This window comes from Gymnodraco acuticeps, unplaced genomic scaffold, assembly GCF_902827175.1.
Source record: "Gymnodraco acuticeps unplaced genomic scaffold, fGymAcu1.1, whole genome shotgun sequence".
Classification (NCBI taxonomy): domain Eukaryota; kingdom Metazoa; phylum Chordata; class Actinopteri; order Perciformes; family Bathydraconidae; genus Gymnodraco; species Gymnodraco acuticeps.
In genome coordinates this window covers 69476-93348 of record NW_022989901.1, presented here as the reverse complement: position 1 = coordinate 93348, position 23873 = coordinate 69476, and positions in this window count along the sequence as shown.

Here is a 23873-nt window from a genome sequence, read left to right as displayed (position 1 = left end):
GAGAATCTGAACGTCACAGAGGCTGACGAAGAGAATCTGAACGTCACAGAGGCTGACGAAGAGAATCTGAACGTCACAGAGGCGGACGAAGAGAATCTGAACGTCACAGAGGCGGACGAAGAGAATCTGAACGTCACAGAGGCTGACGAAGAGAATCTGAACGTCACAGAGGCGGACGAAGAGAATCTGAACGTCAGAGAGGCTGACGAAGAGAATCTGAACGTCACAGAGGCGGACGAAGAGAATCTGAACGTCACAGAGGCGGACGAAGAGAATCTGAACGTCACAGAGGCGGACGAAGAGAATCTGAACGTCAGAGAGGCTGACGAAGAGAATCTGAACGTCACAGAGGCGGACGAAGAGAATCTGAACGTCACAGAGGCGGACGAAGAGAATCTGAACGTCACAGAGGCGGACGAAGAGAATCTGAACGTCACAGAGGCTGACGAAGAGAATCTGAACGTCACAGAGGCGGACGAATAGAATCTGAACGTCACAGAGGCGGACGAAGAGAATCTGAACGTCACAGAGGCTGACGAAGAGAATCTGAACGTCACAGAGGCTGACGAAGAGAATCTGAACGTCACAGAGGCGGACGAAGAGAATCTGAACGTCACAGAGGCGGACGAAGAGAATCTGAACGTCACAGAGGCGGACGAAGAGAATCTGAACGTCACAGAGGCTGACGAAGAGAATCTGAACGTCACAGAGGCGGACGAAGAGAATCTGAACGTCACAGAGGCGGACGAAGAGAATTTGAACGTCACAGAGGCGGACGAAGATAATCTGAACGTCACAGAGGCTGGCGAAGAGAATCTGAACGTCACAGAGGCGGACGGAGAGAATCTGAACGTCACAGAGGCTGGCGAAGAGAATCTGAACGTCACAGAGGCGGACGAAGAGAATCTGAACGTCACAGAGGCTGGCGAAGAGAATCTGAACGTCACAGAGGCGGGCGAAGAGAATCTGAACGTCACAGAGGCTGACGAAGAGAATCTGAACGTCACAGAGGCTGACGAAGAGAATCTGAACGTCACAGAGGCGGACGAAGAGAATCTGAACGTCACAGAGGCTGACGAAGAGAATCTGAACGTCACAGAGGCGGACGAAGAGAATCTGAACGTCACAGAGGCGGACGAAGAGAATCTGAACGTCACAGAGGCGGACGAAGAGAATCTGAACGTCACAGAGGCGGACGAAGAGAATCTGAACGTCACAGAGGCGGACGAAGAGAATCTGAACGTCACAGAGGCGGACGAAGAGAATCTCAACGTCACAGAGGCTGGAGAAGAGAATCTGAACGTCACAGAGGCGGACGAAGAGAATCTGAACGTCACAGAGGCTGGCGAAGAGAATCTGAACGTCACAGAGGCTGGCGAAGAGAATCTGAACGTCACAGAGGCTGGCGAAGAGAATCTGAACGTCACAGAGGCGGACGAAGAGAATCTGAACGTCACAGAGGCTGGCGAAGAGAATCTGAACGTCACAGAGTCGGACGAAGAGAATCTGAACGTCACAGAGGCGGACGAAGAGAATCTGAACGTCACAGAGGCTGGCGAAGAGAATCTGAACGTCACAGAGGCTGGCGAAGAGAATCTGAACGTCACAGAGGCGGACGAAGAGAATCTGAACGTCACAGAGGCGGACGAAGAGAATCTGAACGTCACAGAGGCGGACGAAGAGAATCTGAACGTCACAGAGGCGGACGAAGAGAATCTGAACGTCACAGAGGCGGACGAAGAGAATCTGAACGTCACAGAGGCGGACGAAGAGAAGAGAAAAGAACATGAAATGAAAATGGAAAGCACTCATTCTTTTTCAAAGTGAAGATCTGATGTCGCTGTGTTTCCCATTGAAATGCAAACTGATTACATAACCCTCTTCTTTTGACAAGATGAATGAAAGAGGCCCTATTTGTCCCTCTCTTGTAGTTCTTTAGGTGTTAGTGCATGTCAAGGGTCTGCAAAGGCTAACATGCCTGTCTTCCTTCCCTCCTGCCTAAAACACCTCCATTGGACTCCTTTGTTTACTTCCAGATATCACTTTGGAACAAGCGCGCTCCTGTTGGCTAGCGCTGCAACACATAGCACTTGATAGGTTAAGGGGGCGGGACATCACTAAGCAGTTGACCAATCACAACAGAGCCGGCCAGCTAACCAATCAGAGCAGACTGGGCTCTGGATTCAGAGCAGAGGTGCTGCAGCACAGGCAGTATGAGAGAGAGAGCTTTTTGAACATGGAGACATTTCCCAGTGCGGCTGCTTTGACTCAAATATTAAACACAATATCCTGTTGTCACGTTGCATGTCGTTATGTGAGGGTTCTCTTATATTTTCCACATCTCTTAAAGGTCTCCTATTATGCTATTTTTAGGCATGTATTATAGGTCTCAGATATATAACAAAAAAAAGTCTCTGTAGTGTTTTGCTCAAAATACCAAACAGATCATTCCAGCCTCAAACCCCTCTATTTCAGCTGTTACTAAAGTGCTGATTCTGGTTTAAATGTTGCACGTTGCTCATTGTGTCTGATAGCAACGTTTCTGATTGGCCCGTGGGTGTAAAGCCCGCCCACGTTCATGACGCAGCAAATCTGGATCAGCTCCGTTGTTCCCCCGTTTTTAGAGATGTGGGTACGGAGGAAAAGAGAGAGGGTTTATTTCCTGACACTTTGAGAGTCTCCTGACACACGGGGGACACACGGGGGACACACCGGGGACACACGGGGGACACACCGGGGACACACCGGGACACATCGGGGACACACCGGGGACACACCGGGGACACGGACACACCGGGGACACACGGGGGACACACGGGGGACACATCGGGACACACCGGGGACACACCGGGGACACACCGGGACACATCGGGGACACACCGGGGACACACCGGGGACACGGACACACCGGGGACACGGACACACCGGGGATACATCGGGACACACCGGGGACACACCGGGACACATCGGGGACACACGGGGGACACACCGGGGACACACCGGGGACACACCGGGGACACGGACACACCGGGGACACACGGGGGACACACGGGGGGGACACCGGGGACACACCGGGACACACGGGGGGGACACCGGGGACACACCGGGACACACACCGGGGACACACGGGGGACACATCGGGGACACACCGGGACACACCGGGGACACATCGGGACACACCGGGGACACATCGGGACACACCGGGGACTAGGGATGTATACCACTAGGGATGTATACCGGTATCCGGTATTACCGAAATACCGGTTACTGGTGGCTACGGTATACCGTACCGACATTTATTTTTTTATTTTTTTATTAATTTTAAAAGTGAGTCCGTGGCCCGTGATGGCGGGTGTTATAAATTAGATTGCATAATCGTTTTTCTTCATATTTTATGTATCTTTCATTGTTTGTTCAATACTAGAAAGGTACAAGTCCCATCAAAAGGACTGTGATGGGATTTGTTTTCTCTCACCAGTGAAGGTACATGTTGATTTTAAAGATGAGATTTGTTGTGATCTTATGACCTTTATTCTATTATGTATTTGTTCTCTAGTCGAATCTCAGGTTTAACATTAATTATAACGGTGCTATAACGGTCTGTTTGCATTGACAAGGTGTGCTATTCACGCGGCACACCTGATGTGTTATAAAAGATATTCCATAATCGGTTTTCTTCATATTTTGTATGTATCTTTCATTGTTTGTTCAGAACTAAAAGGTCCAAGAAGTCCCACAATTGAATTGAATATTCATTTGACATGTTAACTATATCGTAAAGCGCTTCATGGGAGTAATTGTGGGATGATACATTTTCAAAGTATCACGATATGTATCGGTTGAGTATCGGTATCGTTCAGTGGTATCGGTATCGGTATCGTAAAAAAGTCAACGATATGCATCCCTACCGGGGACACACCGGGACACACCGGGACACACATGGACACACCGGGACACACCGGGACACACCGGGGACACACCGGGACACACCGGGGACACACCGGGACACACCGGGGACACACCGGGACACACATATTGATGTAGAAAATACATCAAGGAGTGCATTTTGCATGATCGGAGACCTTTAAGATAACTTGAACCTTGAAGATTTGTTCTGCTCACTGTCTGTCCCACAAGGGTCAGAAAACGTCTCTGAATCATGAGACCTCGTTACAGTCTGTTGCATCTCAACTCTAATTGGTGACTCAGAGGTTTTTGGGGTCATTGGGCCGTGTCGGACAAACCCAAATGCTGTGTGTTCTGCAGGCAGGCTCACCCAGTGCTGACGGATGGTGTTTAGACACTGAGACCGACCGGCAGAAAAGGACATTAACTGATGGGGTAGTTGCTCTTCAGGTTACAGATGAACAGCGTTTACACAGTGCAACGCCAGCATACAGTGCTTTTAAAAGATGTCTAAAAGTCTCATCTAAAGCGCCATGAGTCACAGGATTTTACAAAGGCTGCAGATCTCACCTTTTATTAGTAAGGATAATCATTTCCTATCATTTCTAAATGCCTGCATAAAGGTAATCATCATCATTATCCCGCCAGATTTTCTTTGATTGTGAAGTTTCTTAACCTGTTCAACCCTGAGCCTGTTTTCAGGTCTCAGGCTCGAAAATGACATTCCCAGAACAAATGACCATATCTTCTAAAAGGGTTACATTAATAATCTTTGTTCTCAAAGTAATGATAAACCTGTGAGTTGGATGAAGAAAAGTCAGAATCAATATAGATGCTTTTTATTTTAAAGGAAATTCAGATTGAACACAGTAAAAAAGTGTAAATTACGTTGGGGGCGGGGTCCCCCCCAACGTACAACGTAATGTGTACCCCCCTGGTACAACGTAATGTGGATCCCCAACGTGCTGAAGTGCTTAAGAGGTTAAGAGATTGTTTAGATCCTCTTTTGAAATGTTTTCCATCCTGCTCTTGTGGAAACGGAAGAAAAAAGTTCTAGATAAAGAAAGTGAACGTCAACGAGTGGTGACATAAAGTCATGTGACCTTGCTGTATAGTTCCTTTATAGCCCACCACTAGCCACCTTTAGCTTAGCGGTGGTGACGTGAAGTCATGTGACCGTACTGTAGTTCCTTTATAGCCCAACATTAGCCGCCTTTAGCTTAGCGGTGGTGACGTGAAGTCATGTGACCTTGCTGTATAGTTCCTTTATAGCCCACCACTAGCCACCTTTAGCTTAGCGGTGGTGACGTGAAGTCATGTGACCGTACTGTAGTTCCTTTATAGCCCAACATTAGCCTCCTTTAGCTTAGCGGTGGTGACGTGAAGTCATGTGACCGTGCTGTAGTTCCTTTATAGCCCAACATTAGCCGCCTTTAGCTTTGCGGTGGTGACGTGAAGTCATGTGACCGTGCTGTAGCTCCTTTATAGCCCAACATTAGCCACCTTTAGCTTAGCGGTGGTGACGTGAAGTCATGTGACCGTGCTGTAGTTCCTTTATAGCCCAACATTAGCCTCCTTTAGCTTAGCGGTGGTGACGTGAAGTCATGTGACCGTGCTGTAGTTCCTTTCAACCCAGTCTCATGGCATTTCGTGTTCACCAACACGATTATCCCCTTTTTTTCGTGTTGCACAGCACGATTTTAAAAGCAATGTATTTCTACTGGTAATGTATTTCGTGCCTGCTGTGGGGTTCATAAAAACATGTTCTTACTCAATATCAAGCCACAGTTATTGCTTTTATTTTAAATCGTATAATTTCGGACTTTTGTTGCCGTCTGTGAGGAAAATAAATGGCTCAGAGCCTCAAGATACTGAAATCTGTATTTTTTAAATATTTGTTTCCTACTAATTTGTTATTATTTTCAAAATAACACTGTTATTTACTCACCAATAACACACAATTATCCTTGCTTTTATTTATTGGTTTAATTTCATAATCTCGTGCTTTTTTGACGTCCGTCAGGAACTGAATTTCAAAATAAAAAATAACCGGAAACAGACGTAGGCATTTCGAGCGATTACCCAAGATCCTCAGCTATGGTTTAAGCTTGCCGATTGGATGTTTTAGCCGCAATGCATGCTGGGATTTGGTGTTTATATTATATGAAATCCGGAAAACATTTAAAAAGAATAAAATACTTTATTCCGAGCGCTCTTGCTTTTCTCTTTGAAAGTCATCACATAACGGCATTGTAATACACGGTTCGGCTGCATTACATATTACAGATCTGCCGTAGTTCTTTATTTATAGAGCCCTGATGAGAAGACTTCTAGACAAACAGGAGAACTGCCGCCAAAACTGAATACTTGACGTGGATCATAAATATATAAGCAATTAAACAACATCTTCAATTTCTCTTCACACAATACGTCTCCTTGCAGTATCAACACTAATTCGGCTGACTTTTACATTTGATCTAATTCATAGATAAGTTATATTTACACCATAAAGGTGCACAGCTGATATAAAGGGATTTCTAGTTTTTAAAGATATTACTGATTTTCTTTGAATGTAAGAATGTAAATACTGAGTCTGAAATAGTATAGCAATATACTATACATACACTACATACTACTCTACACAAGCTATGTTATTTCATGCATGGCTGAGTGTTTCTTTACTATACATTTTCAAAAATAATTAATTTTAGCAGTGATTTGGACCAAGCATGTATGATGTAGTAATACAAAAAGTATTTTAGTTCACACAGTGTGACATTAGCTAGTAATGTTAGCGTGTAATATATAGAGCAGAGCTAATTAGCAAGTTAGTCGAACGTTAGCGGTTAGCTGTTTATGCTATGCTAGCTGTTGGCTACTGAACATTAACAAACTAGATTCCGCTGTAAGAAAGCTGTGAAACTTTACATTAAACTTGGCAACAACACTGTGACACCCCGCTGCATGTTTAGGTGTAATTCTCCCGTGTTGGAGGCGAGAGAGGGGGGGGGGGGGCAGCACTGCAATAAGCTGTAAGCTAACGTTAGCAGCCGCATGTTAAGCCGGGTTTCCCGGGCGCAACATCTTGCAAGAAACAGCATCTCAGGGCTTCTTAACATTTAACAACCTATTAATGATGCATACCAACTTAACGGGAATAAACTCAGATAACTGGAAGAAGAAACGTAACCTTGAATAAAAAATAAAACATTCACAAACTAAGGATTATCTAAATACATGTTTAACTCCATTACAGTTGCAGGACTCACCAGATCTCAAGTCTTCTGTTCTTTGTTGTCGTCCCGATGCTCATATTTAACGTGTAGATGTAAAACGATCCCGATATTAATCCATAAACTCCTGTAACAGACACACAGACAGCTGTAGCTCCAGCAGGAGGAGACCCGCTCAAACTGACTTGGATGTTTGAACGACAGGCGCGGACAGTTCTCATTGGCAGGTTTCTTCTATTACGTTTATATTAACCAATCAGGAGTGTTGTGGACTCATTCCAAACATGCCTGACTTGTCTGCCGTGTTTTGGCTGAATTCTATTTCAAGTGCCGTAGCTCTGGCTGCCGGCCAGAATCCGAAAACCATACATTATACTGTAAAACTAAGGTTTATTACTGTATATTGACCAATGAAAAAAAAAACACAGCAACAGAACACATACATAAAACAAGGATAACTGACTTATTGTTTAGTAAATAACAGTGTGTGTTTTAAACCTTGGTCCTTCCTGCAGAGATTTCTCCACTTTCTATGATTTTAATTTGTTTTAATGATATTGTCAACTGTAGATATTTACAATATAGTAAGTTAGGAATTTCATGAAAACATATTTATTTACTTTTGTTTCAACATTGGATATTTTGTGTTTGTGGTGGATTCAATCGAATATTGAGAAAATGATTTATGTAAAAATGTTTTACTTACATTTTACGTTTTTTTTATTTGACGCTTTTTTTTTACAGTTTTATGTTTACCTTAAAATTAGAAAGAAAATCTTAAAGTCTTATAATAGTAATATACTTTTATATTACGAGTTACATATTTAATTACAGATAATACTTTTTATTTTACGTACATCTGCATGTATTTTCTGAAAGTGCAAAAATACTGTAAATATTATATAGTAAATTTACTGTAAAAAAAAAAGGAAATAAACGTTATTTGTTGTTATTGTCAAAATACTTAAAATAATGTTTCGGGTTGTTAATTTATAGTTAATATCTGTCATTTTACAGGATTTTCCAAGTTATTTAAAAAAACATGATAATTACTATACAAATGTACATTTATTTCCTGTAAAATTACGATCTTTTTTTACAGTGTGTGCAACACGGAAAAAAGGGGAAAATCGTGTTGGTGAACACGAAATGCCATGAGACTGGGTTGTTCCTTTATAGCCCAACATTAGCCCCCTTTAGCTTAGCGGTGGTGACGTGAAGTCATGTGACCGTGCTGTAGTTCCTTTATAGCCCAACATTAGCCACCTTTAGCTTAGCGGTGGTGACGTGAAGTCATGTGACCGTGCTGTAGTTCCTTTATAGCCCAACATTAGCCTCCTTTAGCTTAGCGGTGATGACGTGAAGTCATGTGACCATGCTGTAGTTCCTTTATAGACCATAATTAGCCTCCATTAGCTTAGCGGTGGTGACGTGAAGTCATGTCTGGTCTCAATGAGATTTTCACCTGTGAATCTCCAAGATGGCGGCGGGCAGTTTGGGCGCAGTGGCGGCGATCTATCTGTGCCTGATTGTTCTGAACCTCGGGCCTCTGTTTGGCTGCACCACTCGTCTTCTTGCCCCCTTGGTGGAACAACGCGCGGAGGATGCATCACTGTTTGCACCGGCAACATCAAGCACTTCGGCCATGGTCGGCATGTAATCTACAGTACATTCATCTGGCACTCCTGGCAGAATAATAAAAAAATAAAAAAATACAAATACAAATAAAGGCAGAACACTGAGGTGTGAGCTGTCTTTAAATGATAAACAGATAAGATGCAAGCTGAGAAGGAACTAGCAGGGTTTGGTGAAGATTTGTGATCAGTAAGAGAAGATGATATCTTCAAAACGAGCTGGCGGTTTTTTAACCAGGGTAGTTTTAAGAATAAACAGTGCAACATGTTTTCAGGGTGAGGAGGGAACAGTGGGACTAAATAATATACTCATCAGTAGGTCAAAGATATTTGAGGTTACTTCATGCAAAAAACAAGAGCAAGATGTGTTTATCATAATTGATAAATGTTAATTATTTCTTACTTTTGGGTGTTTAGATTTGGTCTGGATTACTTTAAAGACAATTACACACATTTGACAGGGCACTTTTAGTTATACTACACTTGAGCCTCTAATGCTGGTGATGAATATGTTCTCATGTCTTTTTATATAGTAGTATTCCTTTATTAGTCCCCAAGGGGAAAATGGGTTGCAGCACATCACAGAGGCATTTAAAAAGTTAAGACAATACATCACTGACAACAACATAGACACAGATAAAAACAAACAGACATAAGAAAACCTTCATTAATTGAAAATGCTGACTCAATTCAGTATATGAGACAATGCTCTTTAAACTTCTGTGTAACTGCCTCGACACTATGGCCTGAAAGACACATGCATTAATAATGACTGAGAAAAGTCATGATTAATTCATTTCATTAGTGCTTATCCAAGGTTTTACATTTCAATTGTCAATATTTCAGATATCCTCGTGTAAAATCAGACTACCTACAACAAGCAGCACAAACTGAAGCTTAGCCACACATATGTCCGTAAGGGAAGAGCAGGACTGTGGCTGTACTGTGGTCACACACACTTCTCTCACTCAGTGTGACAGGCCGTTTCTCAATCTCGAGGAAACTGGCTTCCAAGCCAATATTTCAAGGATGCTACGTCATCGAGTGCCGCCGAAGGACTGTTCCAATCTCCAGCATACTTGGAATTCCACCGAGGCCGCGTCCTTGGTTTGGGGGGGATTTCGAGGCTGCACATGGGTAGACTTCGCGTCCTTAAAATCCCCACAATGCTTTGCGCACGGACCAATTTCAAAAACCCTTGCGGAGAATGGCTGAACCGACGCAGCACACATTGAAATGTAAGTATGTAGTGGCGTAGAACATGTGTTGGTAAATGCGTGACTTTGTTACATTTGTTATCATCAAAAATGTGTTCCTGAAAGTAAAGCAACTTCATAATGAGATCGACATCGTGAGGTATTTATTTTCGGTACAGTTTGAAACCGTTAGAGAGAGTGGCACACTTGTTAGCCTGTTCCATTCTTCTTCGTTTTCCGAAGCCGTGGCTTGGAAGCATACTTGCTTCGTTTCTGAAGGAAGTGACTTGGAAGTACGCAACTACCAAGCCAGCATCCTCGCGATTGAGAAACACCCACAGTCTGCCTTCACTGTGTGCACCTTCTAATGTATCCTGACAAACACTTTCATCACACGGCTTCATTTGTTGTTGCTGGTTCCAGTGTTTTTACAATCAAACGCACTTTGATATTTTAACATCAATATTTACTGCATTAGACATGAGCTGTTAACATTTCAAACACATTGTTATATGTAAACCAATCAAACCAAATCAATACAGAAGAGAAAAAGAAACATGCCTACAGAGCCAAACAGAACAGCAAAGCGATTATAATGAGCTCTTAAAACTACAAAAACATAATATCACATAAAATGTTGATAATGGAGCTGGTTAATAAAACATGACGGCCAACAAAGCATGTGTGGTCAAATACTGGACACAAAGATAAATACATACCCACCGGATCCTGGAAATGGTTTTCTATTGGTGAAAAATATGGCTCTTTACTAAAACCTAGTGGCAGCAGTATGCAACTGCACCAAGATCAGCGAATGCATATTCCTCTCCAATACCCATGTGCTTTCAATAACAACACGTTGTATTGGGTGGGTTTTAATCAGGGGCGGCGGGTGCTGTAGGCTAAGCCTTCCCACATATCTGTGTCACTGCATCCTGGTAAAATACAAATATAATGTATAATGTCTGTGTCTTTGCCATTAGGCTGCTAGCCCCCTTTGCCCTGTGTGCTACGAAGCCAGTTCAACAGACCCTGGATATGTAACAAACAAACTAACAACAACAAACTAACAAACGAGATCTCGCTAAGCGGTCCTACGACGCTGGTTATCAACTCGGTAAATCAAGCCAGGGTTTCTCTCTCCAGCTGAGAGCGCGTTCACGTCTAAGACACGAGTGGATCTGACTTTAATTACATTTGACTCGAGTGTTTCGTCAACTTAATGTGTTGCTTAAAATAATGTTCAATATGTTACTTTAGCGCAGGGGTACCCGGGTCGATCGCGGGGAGATTCCCAGTCGATCGCGAAATGTGTCTAAAAATAGAACAACAATATTCTGTTTTATCGTTAATGTCCTATAACACAATCTTCCCGTGCCAGAATAATGCACTTGAATGCATCAAAGCTTTATGATAGGCGTCACTACATGTGGCGGGGCGTGGCTGGTGGCCGCGGCTCGATTCGCTGACGGCCGTCACCCCCCTTAATTTTCTATGTTTTAAATGGCATCGTTGAAGTTGCACCGACAGAGGTCCGCCGTTTCCCTGCAGCGAGGCTCCTCCCCAGTTGACAGTCCGCTAGCACCCCCCCCTCTCTATTTGGACTGGTAGATCTCGGCAGACAGGCAACTCTAAAAGTAGCTCTTGGTTAAAAAATTGTTGGGCACCCCTGCTTTAGCGGAATAACATGTTATTTTACCTTTTGAAAAATATATGTTGCAAAATCCCTTTCCTCATGTCTCTTCTACATCAACATGTGTCCCCTCTTCTTCATGTCTCTTCTACATCAACATGTGTCCCCTCTTCTTCATGTCTCTTCTACATCAACATGTGTCCCCTCTTCTACATGTCTCTTCTACATCAACATGTGTCCCCTCTTCTTCATGTCTCTTCTACATCAACATGTGTCCCCTCTTCTTCATGTCTCTTCTACATCAACATGTGTCCCCTCTTCTTCATGTCTCTTCCACATCAACATGTGTCCTCTCTTCTTCATGTCTCTTCTTCATCAACATGTGTCCCCTCTTCTCCATGTCTCTTCCACATCAACATGTGTCCTCTCTTCTCCATGTCTCTCCTACATCAACATGTGTCCCCTCTTCTTCATGTCTCTTCAACATCAACATGTGTCCCCTCTTCTTCATGTCTCTTCTACATCAACATGTGTCCTCTCTTCTCCATGTCTCTCCTACATCAACATGTGTCCCCTCTTCTTCATGTCTCTTCAACATCAACATGTGTCCCCTCTTCTTCATGTCTCTTCTACATCAACATGTGTCCCCTCTTCTTCATGTCTCTTCTACATCAACATGTGTCCCCTCTTCTTCATGTCTCTTCTACATCAACATGTGTCCCCTCTTCTTCATGTCTCTTCTACATCAACATGTGTCCCCTCTTCTTCATGTCTCTTCTACATCAACATGTGTCCCCTCTTCTTCATGTCTCTTCTACATCAACATGTGTCCCCTCTTCTCCAGGTCTCTTCTACATCAACATGTGTCCCCTCTTCTCATGTCTCCTTCTACATCAAACATGTGTCCCCTCTTCTTCATGTCTCTTCTACATCAACATGTGTCCCCTCTTCTTCATGTCTCTTCTACATCAACATGTGTCCCCTCTTCTTCATGTCTCTTCCACATCAACATGTGTCCTCTCTTCTCCATGTCTCTTCTTCATCAACATGTGTCCCCTCTTCTCCATGTCTCTTCCACATCAACATGTGTCCTCTCTTCTTCATGTCTCTTCCACATCAACATGTGTCCTCTCTTCTCCATGTCTCTCCTACATCAACATGTGTCCCCTCTTCTTCATGTCTCTTCAACATCAACATGTGTCCCCTCTTCTTCATGTCTCTTCTACATCAACATGTGTCCCTTCTTCTTCATGTCTCTCTACATCAACATGTGTCCCCTCTTCTTCATGTCTCTTCTACATCAACATGTGTCCCCTCTTCTTCATGTCTCTTCTACATCAACATGTGTCCCCTCTTCTTCATGTCTCTTCTACATCAACATGTGTCCCCTCTTCTTCATGTCTCTTCTACATCAACATGTGTCCCCTCTTCTTCATGTCTCTTCTACATCAACATGTGTCCCCTCTTCTTCATGTCTCTTCTTACATCAACATGTGTCCCCTCTTCTTCATGTCTCTTCTACATCAACATGTGTCTCCTCTTCTTCATGTCTCTTCTACATCAACATGTGTCCCCTCTTCTTCATGTCTCTTCTACATCAACATGTGTCCCCTCTTCTTCATGTCTCTTCTTCATCAACATGTGTCCCCTCTTCTTCATGTCTCTTCTACATCAACATGTGTCTCCTCTTCTTAAGGTCTCTTCTACATCAACATGTGTCCCCTCTTCTTCATGTCTCTTCTACATCAACATGTGTCTCCTCTTCTTCATGTCTCTTCTACATCAACATGTGTCCCCTCTCCTTCATGTCTCTTCTACATCAACATGTGTCCCCTCTTCTTCATGTCTCTTCTACATCAACATGTGTCCCCTCTTCTTCATGTCTCTTCTACATCAACATGTGTCCCCTCTTCTTCATGTCTCTTCTACATCAACATGTGTCCCCTCTTCTTCATGTCTCTTCTCCATCAACATGTGTCCCCTCTTCCTCATGTCTCTTCTACATCAACATGTGTCTCCTCTTCTTCAGGTCTCTTCTACATCAACATGTGTCCCCTCTTCTTCATGTCTCTTCTACATCAACATGTGTCCCCTCTTCTTCATGTCTCTTCTTCATCAACATGTGTCCCCTCTTCTTCATGTCTCTTCTACATCAACATGTGTCTCCTCTTCTTCAGGTCTCTTCTACATCAACATGTGTCCCCTCTTCTTCATGTCTCTTCTACATCAACATGTGTCTCCTCTTCTTCATGTCTCTTCTACATCAACATGTGTCCCCTCTTCTTCATGTCTCTTCTACATCAACATGTGTCCCCTCTTCTTCATGTCTCTTCTACATCAACATGTGTCCCCTCTTCTTCATGTCTCTTCTACATCAACATGTGTCCCCTCTTCCTCATGTCTCTTCTACATCAACATGTGTCCCCTCTTCTTCATGTCTCTTCTACATCAACATGTGTCCCCATCTTCTTCATGTCTCTTCTACATCAACATGTGTCCCCTCTTCTCCATGTCTCTTCCACATCAACATGTGTCCTCTCTTCTTCATGTCTCTTCTACATCAACATGTGTCCCCTCTTCTCCATGTCTCTTCCACATCAACATGTGTCCTCTCTTCTTCATGTCTCTTCTACATCAACATGTGTCCCCTCTTCTCCATGTCTCTTCACATCAATCTCCCATCTACATTGTCCTCTCTTCATCCAATGTGTCCCTCTCTCAGTCTCTTCTTCATCAACATGTGTCCCCTCTTCTCCATGTCTCTTCCACATCAACATGTGTCCTCTCTTCTTCATGTCTCTTCTACATCAACATGTGTCCCCTCTTCTCCATGTCTCTTCCACATCAACATGTGTCCTCTCTTCTCCATGTCTCTCCTACATCAACATGTGTCCCCTCTTCTTCATGTCTCTTCAACATCAACATGTGTCCCCTCTTCTTCATGTCTCTTCTACATCAACATGTATCCCCTCTTCTTCATGTCTCTTCTACATCAACATGTGTCCCCTCTTCTTCATGTCTCTTCTACATCAACATGTGTCCCCTCTTCTTCATGTCTCTTCTACATCAACATGTGTCCCCTCTTCTTCATGTCTCTTCTACATCAACATGTGTCCCCCTCTTCTTCATGTCTCTTCTACATCAACATGTGTCCCCTCTTCTTCATGTCTCTTCTACATCAACATGTGTCCCCTCTTCTTCATGTCTCTTCTACATCAACATGTGTCCCCTCTTCTTCATGTCTCTTCTACATCAACATGTTGTCCCCTCTTCTTCATGTCTCTTCTTCATCAACATGTGTCCCCTCTTCTTCATGTCTCTTCTACATCAACATGTGTCCCCTCTTCTTCATGTCTCTTCCACATCAACATGTGTCCCCTCTTCTCCATGTCTCTTCCACATCAACATGTGTCCTCTCTTCTTCATGTCTCTTCCACATCAACATGTGTCCTCTCTTCTCCATGTCTCTTCTACATCAACATGTGTCCCCTCTTCTTCATGTCTCTTCTACATCAACATGTGTCCCCTCTTCTTCATGTCTCCTCTACATCAACATGTGTCCCCTCTTCTCCATGTCTCTTTACATCAACATGTGTCCCCTCTTCTTCATGTCTCTTCTACATCAACATGTGTCCCCTCTTCTTCATGTCTCTTCTACATCAACATGTGTCCCCTCTTCTTCATGTCTCTTCTACATCAACATGTGTCCCCTCTTCCTCATGTCTCTTCTACATCAACATGTGTCCCCTCTTCTTCATGTCTCTTCTACATCAACATGTGTCCCCTCTTCTTCATGTCTCTTCTACATCAACATGTGTCCCCTCTTCTTCATGTCTCCTCTACATCAACATGTGTCCCCTCTTCCTCATGTCTCTTCTACATCAACATGTGTCCCCTCTTCTTCATGTCTCTTCTACATCAACATGTGTCCCCTCTTCTTCATGTCTCTTTTACATCAACATGTATCCCCTCTTCTTCATGTCTCTTCTACATCAACATGTGTCCCCTCTTCTTCATGTCTCTTCTACATCAACATGTGTCCCCTCTGTGGAAAGAGACTCTGAACGTTTCAGGAAAAAAGATTCTCTCTCTTTTTGTCCTGATATATAAAAACATATCTGAAAATGAGCTGATCAGATTTTGGCCACCTTGACCTGTGCTTGCTCTTTTGGACATATTGGTGTCTGACATTGGGATCAGCTATACATGTTAATGTTATTTGGTATGAGGTTTGCAGAGGATTGCAGCCAGGACTGAAAACTCAAATTTGGTATGATGGAAGAATTACCCCTGCTTCATCAACATGATGCTGTATGACAGAAAAGATTAAGGACGTTTCAAGACAGTATCAATAGAACATGTTTTTTTGGACTAGATAAACAGTATTTGTTATAGAAATAGTCTCACCTCTTCCCTGTGTTCCGGTCTCTCTTCAGGTTCAGCACAGTCCCTGGAAGCCCTCTTTTTTCTGGTTCAAAAAAAGTTCTAACCAACACATTTTAAATGATTTAACCAACAATGATTAAGTTGAACAGATCTGCTCACCTGATCCACAGGAAGACAGAGAGAGATATGACAGCCAGGAGAACAACGGGGATCGTTAGTAAAGGTAGTAGCTCCCGTGATCCTGAGAAACAGTGATCAACAGGAACAGAGAGTTAATACAGTTTCTCTAATGGGGACACTTTTTACAGTTAACCAGCCCAGTGAGGCGAGGGTTCGTCTCACAACTTTCTCCTGCTCAGTTGTTCCCAGAAAAACCCTGAATGTGCCCTAAAACATCACCTGATGTTGAAAACAACAACTGCCTGCATTGCTAAGTTCTTCTCAGTTTTAGGCACACTAATAGTCAAGGTCTAATTAAAAGGACGGTATCATCTGCAAACAGTGATAACCATCTAATGTCCCAACACATGGGCACTGCACAGACCTTGGATTCACCTCTGTTCTTATGTAGGCAAGGAGAACCCTTTATTCACATTGGGTGTGCTTGACTTAACAAAACAAACACAACTCTCACGGTAAGTATTCAGCGAAAGACAGCACAACACACTGCAGCAGTAAACCCAACACTTTGTCGAAACACAAGAGATAAGAGATGCTGGTTTATTTCTATTTTGAGAAGTTTATATTTTGGAACTGTTTATTTCTACTCTTTGTATCTGTTATTATGTTAAGCTGCTGCAACAACAAATAATCCCAAATTGGGATTTATAAAGTTCATCTTGTTTTATGATTAGTATCTATGAGCCATTTTGTAAGTAACAGAAATAAAACGTTCCTACACCCTTTCCCACATCAACGATGACAACTGCAGCTTTCTTCTGCCTCCTATGTTTAAGAAGAATCCATAAAACGTACCTGCCACACCAACACTCAGATGTAACGTGGAGTTGCTACGTCCTAACTTGTTCTGGGCTCCACAGGAATAACTCCCACTGTGTGCAGCTCTGAGATCAGTGATGGTGAAGATCTGTCCTGAAGCTTTTGGAGAGTCTCCCTTGTACCAGGTGTAGCTAGCTGCTGGGTTAGCATCACTGCTACAGGTCAGAGTCACTGAGCTGCCCTCCTCTCTCTCAGCAGAGGGACTCACTGACACAGAGGGAGGCTTCGGAGAATCTGGGAAAAGGACATAAATCAAGGAAAATGAGGAAAGATTCACAAATTGAAATGATATGTTTGGGAGCATCTAAACTTCGCAGGCAGAGCGAGGAAACAGGGAAGTTGTGGACTTGTACTGTTCCAGCTACACATTTCTCTAAGTTGCTTTGTTGGAGTAATATTACAGTCACATCAATTTGGGTTTTCTTCAAGATACACTGGCAAAAATAATGAATACTTCTAATAAAGGAACATCATTTCTCAGAATGAGTTAATATAGGTGATTCGCCTCTTGTGATTTAATGTATCATATTTGACACTACTGTTGATGGCCACCTAGAAACAGTCTAAACCTCTTGTCCTGTAAAGTTTCCATCGTGTCAATGTGATTATTACAGGAAGGTTTATAAGAGCTTAGGTCATCTTAAAGTGTCATAGTATTTGAAATAGTTGTTAATGAGAGTTTATTAAACATTTACGATAAACACAATGAATGAACTAAGAGCGACTGTAAATGCTAAAGTAGCAAGCGTCTCATTCAGTGAGGCCTTTGACAGACAGGCCTAACCTAAACTATATTCCTGACCATGAGAATCCTTGTTGATGTTACTGAGGCTGGCTTTACCTCCTCCTCATGAATCCTACTGCCCCTGATCATCTATTCATTCTATTGTCTACACAGCTGTAAAGTGTTGTTGTGTCTCAGTGGCACTGACACAGAGGGAAGCTTTGGAGCATCTGAGCAGATTTAACGATTATTGTAGGTTTGCTTTGACATAGCAGGTGTTTGGGGTGAAGTGTCTTGCCCAGGGACACAGCAACATGCTGATTCATTATGGGTCCTTACACTTTTTAAAACTCCTAAAAAGGTCTGAAGTCTGTTCAGAGAATTACAGCAGACTGTGAATGTGAAGCAAGAAGAGCTGAAGAAAGTGTGAGCGGTGAAATCTTCTCCAGCCAAGAGAGGACAGATTAAAGCTCTCCAACTATTTAAACTCACATTTCACATCAATAGAGATGTTTGTAGACGTCTTCCCCAGCTTGTTCTGAGCTCTACAGAAATACTGTCCAGAGTCAGAGGACTGGATGGAGCTGAAGACAAGCTGTGTTTTGTTAGTGAGAGGAGGACGTTTCTGATTTCCATCCTCCTTGTACCAGGTGTAGTTAGCTGCTGGGTTAGCATCACTGCTACAGGTCAGAGTCACTGAGCTGCCCTCCTCTCTCTCAGCAGAGGGACTCACTGACACAGAGGGAGGCTTTGGAGCATCTGGAGGAGAAATTAACATTCATATTGAAATATAAGAATATTTAAAAACACATGATTTTCTATCTAAAATATGTATTTTAGATTTGACTTTAGTCATGTATTATTGTAATGTAGAGCTGGAGCTGTCAAATCATTCAAACTCATGTTTGAACGTACAGCCAATAACAAGTCTTTAACATGATAGTCTTTAGTTTGTAACGACTGGTTCTTCTCTTCGTAAGCTGAGCAGCGGCTGTTTGTGCTGAGCTGCATCCAAATGGTTCATCTTTCATCTTTCACTGTGAATAACACGCAGAACAATCTAAAGGTATGTGTTTCCCTAAGGCAGTTTCAATTATGAAGTTCACCTGTTTTTACTATTTCACTTCCACTTGTTCCAGAGTTAATTGAACCCATTATAACATTAGTATTCATTGTGATGTTTCGTAGTTTCTTTGTGGTGATGGATTCCTGGTTATTTCTGATATGTTGTTTTTACTTTTCATAAACATTGCTTTATTCTAATTGAGTATTTCCAAGTCATCTTATTTATTTTCTTAAGATGACTAATTTACTGGTGGTATTTTATATTTTTGTTAAATATTTAAAATAAACCAAAATCAGTTCCAGTTGTTCTTGATTTAGTTTTTTTAATTGCTAAGAAATGACGGAACCACTTTACAATAAGACTACCCTTATAAAGGGTTTACAAATAGTTTGTAATTCATTCATTAATTAGGTTGTGAACACTTTATAAATCATTAATAAGCTTTTATAAGACATGAGATAAACAGGGCAACTGTGACCGGTTGCTTGCCAAATAGTGAGCCCACATGTATCTGTACTGCTAAGCCTTATATTGGCTACCTAGTTTACTTAGTCTCCTTCATCTGCCAGCATCCTTGGTGTCTGTTGCTCACTGAGTGGATTCTCGCTAAGTAGCCAATATAAGGCTTAGTCATCTTGCCAAATAGTGAGCCTGTGTTGATGTATGAAAACTGTTAGAACTGGTTTATAAATGGTTCTTAATGATTAATAAAGGTTTTATAACCTAATTCATTACCTAATTATAAACCCTTTATGAATCCTTTATAAGGGTAGTCTTATTGTAAAGTGGTACCCAAATGATTTGCCTAATTTATTCTTACATTTCTTTTGTAGATGTTCTCGGTGCGTATAGGATTTTCCTTTTGTTGTTTACTGTATGTTGCTTTTATTACAATTATGTACAGGTTACATCTAAGTTTTTGTTTTTGTACTACTGCAGTCTCCGTATGCAGATGATCAATACTGCAGGGAGGTTATCTCTGAAGTTGAATTGCATTGTAATGTCAGTGTGTGTGTAGTGGTTACACACTGCAGGAGACGGGAAGTCCTCATGTCCTTTCAGAGCACAGGAATATGTGTCTGTTTCACCAAAGAGGAAGGAATGAGTAGAAGATGTTCCTGACAGAGCTTTCAAGTTCTTGTACCAGACATAATGACCATCACACCTGCTCTGACACTTCAGCTCTACCTGGTTATCTTTGCGTTCAACCTGCACCTTGAGACCTGGATTTGTGAAGAAAGAACAGGAATTAAAGGCAGCTCTTTGTGGAACAGCCTCCCAACGGAGATACGGGGTTGTCCCACTCTCAATAGTTTTAAAGGTCAACTCAAAGAGTGGTTCAGAAACAAACAGACATGCGATCACCGCTGAATGCACTTTAGCACAGGGGGTATCTCCTCTTGCACTTTGTATGTCGTAGCTGCTGCGTTGTACTGCCATGTGGTAAATACCTGTGTGTGCTGCTCTTGCTCTTTCTGCATCTCATGTATTTATTTAGCTAATGAATCATCATGTTCTTATATGTTGTATGTGAGGAACTACGGATGGAAATGAGCTCAAAAGCTTGACGCATTATTTGTTTTAAATGTTCATTAAGTTGCATTGTCCCTGTTCAAATAAACGATTAAATGAAATTAAATAAAATGAATGATATCTCAGATAAAAACTGTCAACATGCATTCATTAAATACAGCTTCATTCATAAAGCACTTTCAAACCTCCAGACACAGGTGCTGCACAGCCAAACCAACAACACATACAAACAGATCCCACAGCTCAGCTCACGCACCAGGAAACAAGAACACATTTATATTATTGTTTTCTAGATGTTGAACATTTGGAAATGAGACACAGGAATGAGATGTTACCTGTGACGGACAAAGTGACTCCAGCTGAACCAACATACTTTCCACCTGGGTGGTTTGTTTGGATCCTGAACTTGTACTCAGCTGAGTCGCTCTCTGTCAGGTTTCTGATGCTCTGATGCAGGTGTTGGTTTCACAGCGATCCTCGACCCGACCTGCTACTCTGAGTCTGTGTTCAGATCTACAGGTTCTCCAGCTTTCCTTCCAGTGAAGCAGAATGTGTTCTCTCCTGTTCTGATACTGCGTCTCCATGGAGATGGAGATGTGTGGGTGCAGCTTATCTCCACTGTTGATCCTTTCACTGCACAGATCTTCTTAGTAGAGAAAGTCACTCCCCGGCCACGCTGACCCTGAGCCGCTGAAACACAGAGCACACCGGAAACTAGAATCAAAGTTAAAAACTCAAGTTAACAGATAGTTACTAAGACACATGGTATCATCATACACATATCATTTCAGGATGATGTACAAGCCTCAAGACCCCTCATGATAAGAAACATATTATAATCATGCATCTACGGTTTGTAAGGCGGGAGGCGTGTGGTGCAGTGGGTGGTGCGTTGGTGTTGGGATCAGGGGGGCACAGGTTCAAACCCCACTGCAGTCAGCATGTCGTTGTGTCCCTGAGACCCAAAGTGCTCCTGTGGGGATTGCCCTCAGTGTTGAGTCTGTAAGTCGCTTTGGATAAAAGCGTCTAACAAGTGACATGTGATGTAATGAGAACTGAATATAGATATATATATTGTATCATATTTATCATTGTTGAGATCAAATGTCCTACTTTTATGTGTTTCCAAGTTTCCATAAACAAAGTGTTTTCAAAGTGCTTAAAAAGAGCCGTTTATGAGTCAGAAATAATGATTGAGTTACATTTCACACACTTCTCTGGGAAAGAGCAGAAGAGCACGTTACATCTGAACTCCTTCTGAGGCACTTCATACCGGATGCATTTATACCGTGTGACTTATTTTAGCGTTATATCTAAATGATGCCAGGTCCAAAGACAAACCGTTAGCTCAGTATGTCAGCGTCAGTGCTGTGGAGGATTGATGGATCACTTGATACACATTAACACTGAATGATTAGCACATTCATTAGAAAAGTGTGTGCCTCTCGTTCCAGTCCCCGCTCTGTGGTCAGGTTGCTGCTGAGTGTGAACATAACAGTGAAAACAGAGCACTGAGGCGTGAGCAGCTTCTGTCTGATGCAGATAAGAAAAAGAAGAAGACTGCTTTTAACTCAGAGCGTGGACATATAACACTGAGGTCAGAGGAGAGAAGGAACTAGCAGGGTTCGGTGCAGACGTGTGGCGACATAAGAGAAGTTCAGAGACAGAAATGACTTCTGAGAAAATGTCCCTCGAAAACACTCAGACTTAATGTAAACAACGAGGGTCATCTTATCAAAGAACAAAGCTAAATGTTATAACTTGGTGAGGAGGGAATAGTTCTGAATAACAATATTCTCAGTTTGAAGCGTATACAAGTTGTGAGCACACAGTTACTTCATGCAACAGATACATTTAATCCACGTCGACCAACAGAGGAAATACATTTGTACGAATATCCTTTACAAGCAACACTAAAGAACTACTTTAAAAACATTGACGTATTTCAACGAAACACGACAAAACATGTATTTGGAATATTTCTGGAAAGTTTGCATTTCATCCAACTCTGATCCACTTATCTCCACAAATCACCTGCTTTTACAAGTCCCACATTTTCCCAGAATCCCCTCTGTTCATGTGAGGAATGTAATGTAGATGCACAGTACCTGACACAGAGAGCAGGAAGACGACTAATCCACTCGCTGCTGCAGTGAGACTCCTAGCTGCTCCTCTCATCTCTGTGAGACTATACAACATGTCAGATTAAATAATGTCCACAGGAGGTTTACAGAATCATTACATCGATAAACTCTTTCTACTCACAGTGAAGGAGCAACGACGTGTTCAAAGATAACTGTCCTCTGCAGAAATGAGCAGCAGACGGATATCAGGCTGTGGAGAGATTTACTTCCTCTTTAGACGATTAATATGCATAAAGAGCCGGCCAGGGCCCCGGAGCCGTCCAGGGGCCCGGAGCCGTCCAGGGAACCAGAGCCGGCCAGGGGCCCAGAGCCGTCCAGGGAACCAGAGCCGGCCAGGGGCCCAGAGCCGTCCAGGGAACCAGAGCCGGCCAGGGCCCCGGAGCCGTCCAGGGGCCCGGAGCCGGCCAGGGCCAGGGCCCCGGAGCCGGCCAGGACCCCGGAGCCGGCCAGGGGCCCGGAGCCGTCCAGGGAACCAGAGCCGGCCAGGGGCCCAGAGCCGTCCAGGGAACCAGAGCCGTCCAGGGGCCCGGAGCCGTCCAGGGAACCAGAGCTGGCCAGGGCCCCGGCGCCGGCCAGGGACCATGGAAAAGAAAAATATATATATTATTTTAATGGCATTGACCGGTTCACGCAGTCTTCAAAGTAACCAAGTAACCTAAATGAATTTGTAATTTGCTCCCTTTCATGTCATGTGATATAACGTCACCTTGCGTGACGAGCGAACCGTTTAATCCATCTGTACTGCAGCAGCAGCAGCAGCAGCAGCAAGTTCGGCAGCATTATACAAAATGTAATAGCTTCTATAATGTACAGCCAACCAAAGCACAAGAGCGGCGCTCAAAGGAGAAAGGACAAGAGAGAGTGTATGTCTGTGCGTGTGTGAGCGCATCAGCGTGCCCTTATGTTTGGAGCGATGGGGGGGGGGCCCAAAACAATATTTGCACCGGGGCCAATCACAACCTTGTTACGCCACTGAAGAGGAGTAAAACATGTAATGTCTATGAGCACTGAGGACGTCACACAGTCTGCAGGTGTAGTGAAGGAGCAGGAAAGCATTCACCTGTGAACCATGAGGCAGTGTCAGTGAACAGGATGAAGAGCAAAGTATTGATTATGAGAGAGGATGGATATTACATGTCTTTGTTCTTGGTGTTTCTTATCTCTGTGGTCAGGTTGCAGAGAAATGCAGAACTTCGAGACGTGGGAAACGTACATGCCTGCCAACATGAACCACTCACACACGGACTGGAGGACAGACAATGTTTGAGATGATGTTGATTAGAAAACAATAGTTTCAATTACTTTGGCTTGTTTGGGTGGATCAGTTGAAGCAGTGTGCAGAGATGTAAGCCCCACGGACCCGCCGAAGGGGCCGAAATCACAACATCTGCAAGCAAAAGTGTCTGAGCGCTTCTTAAG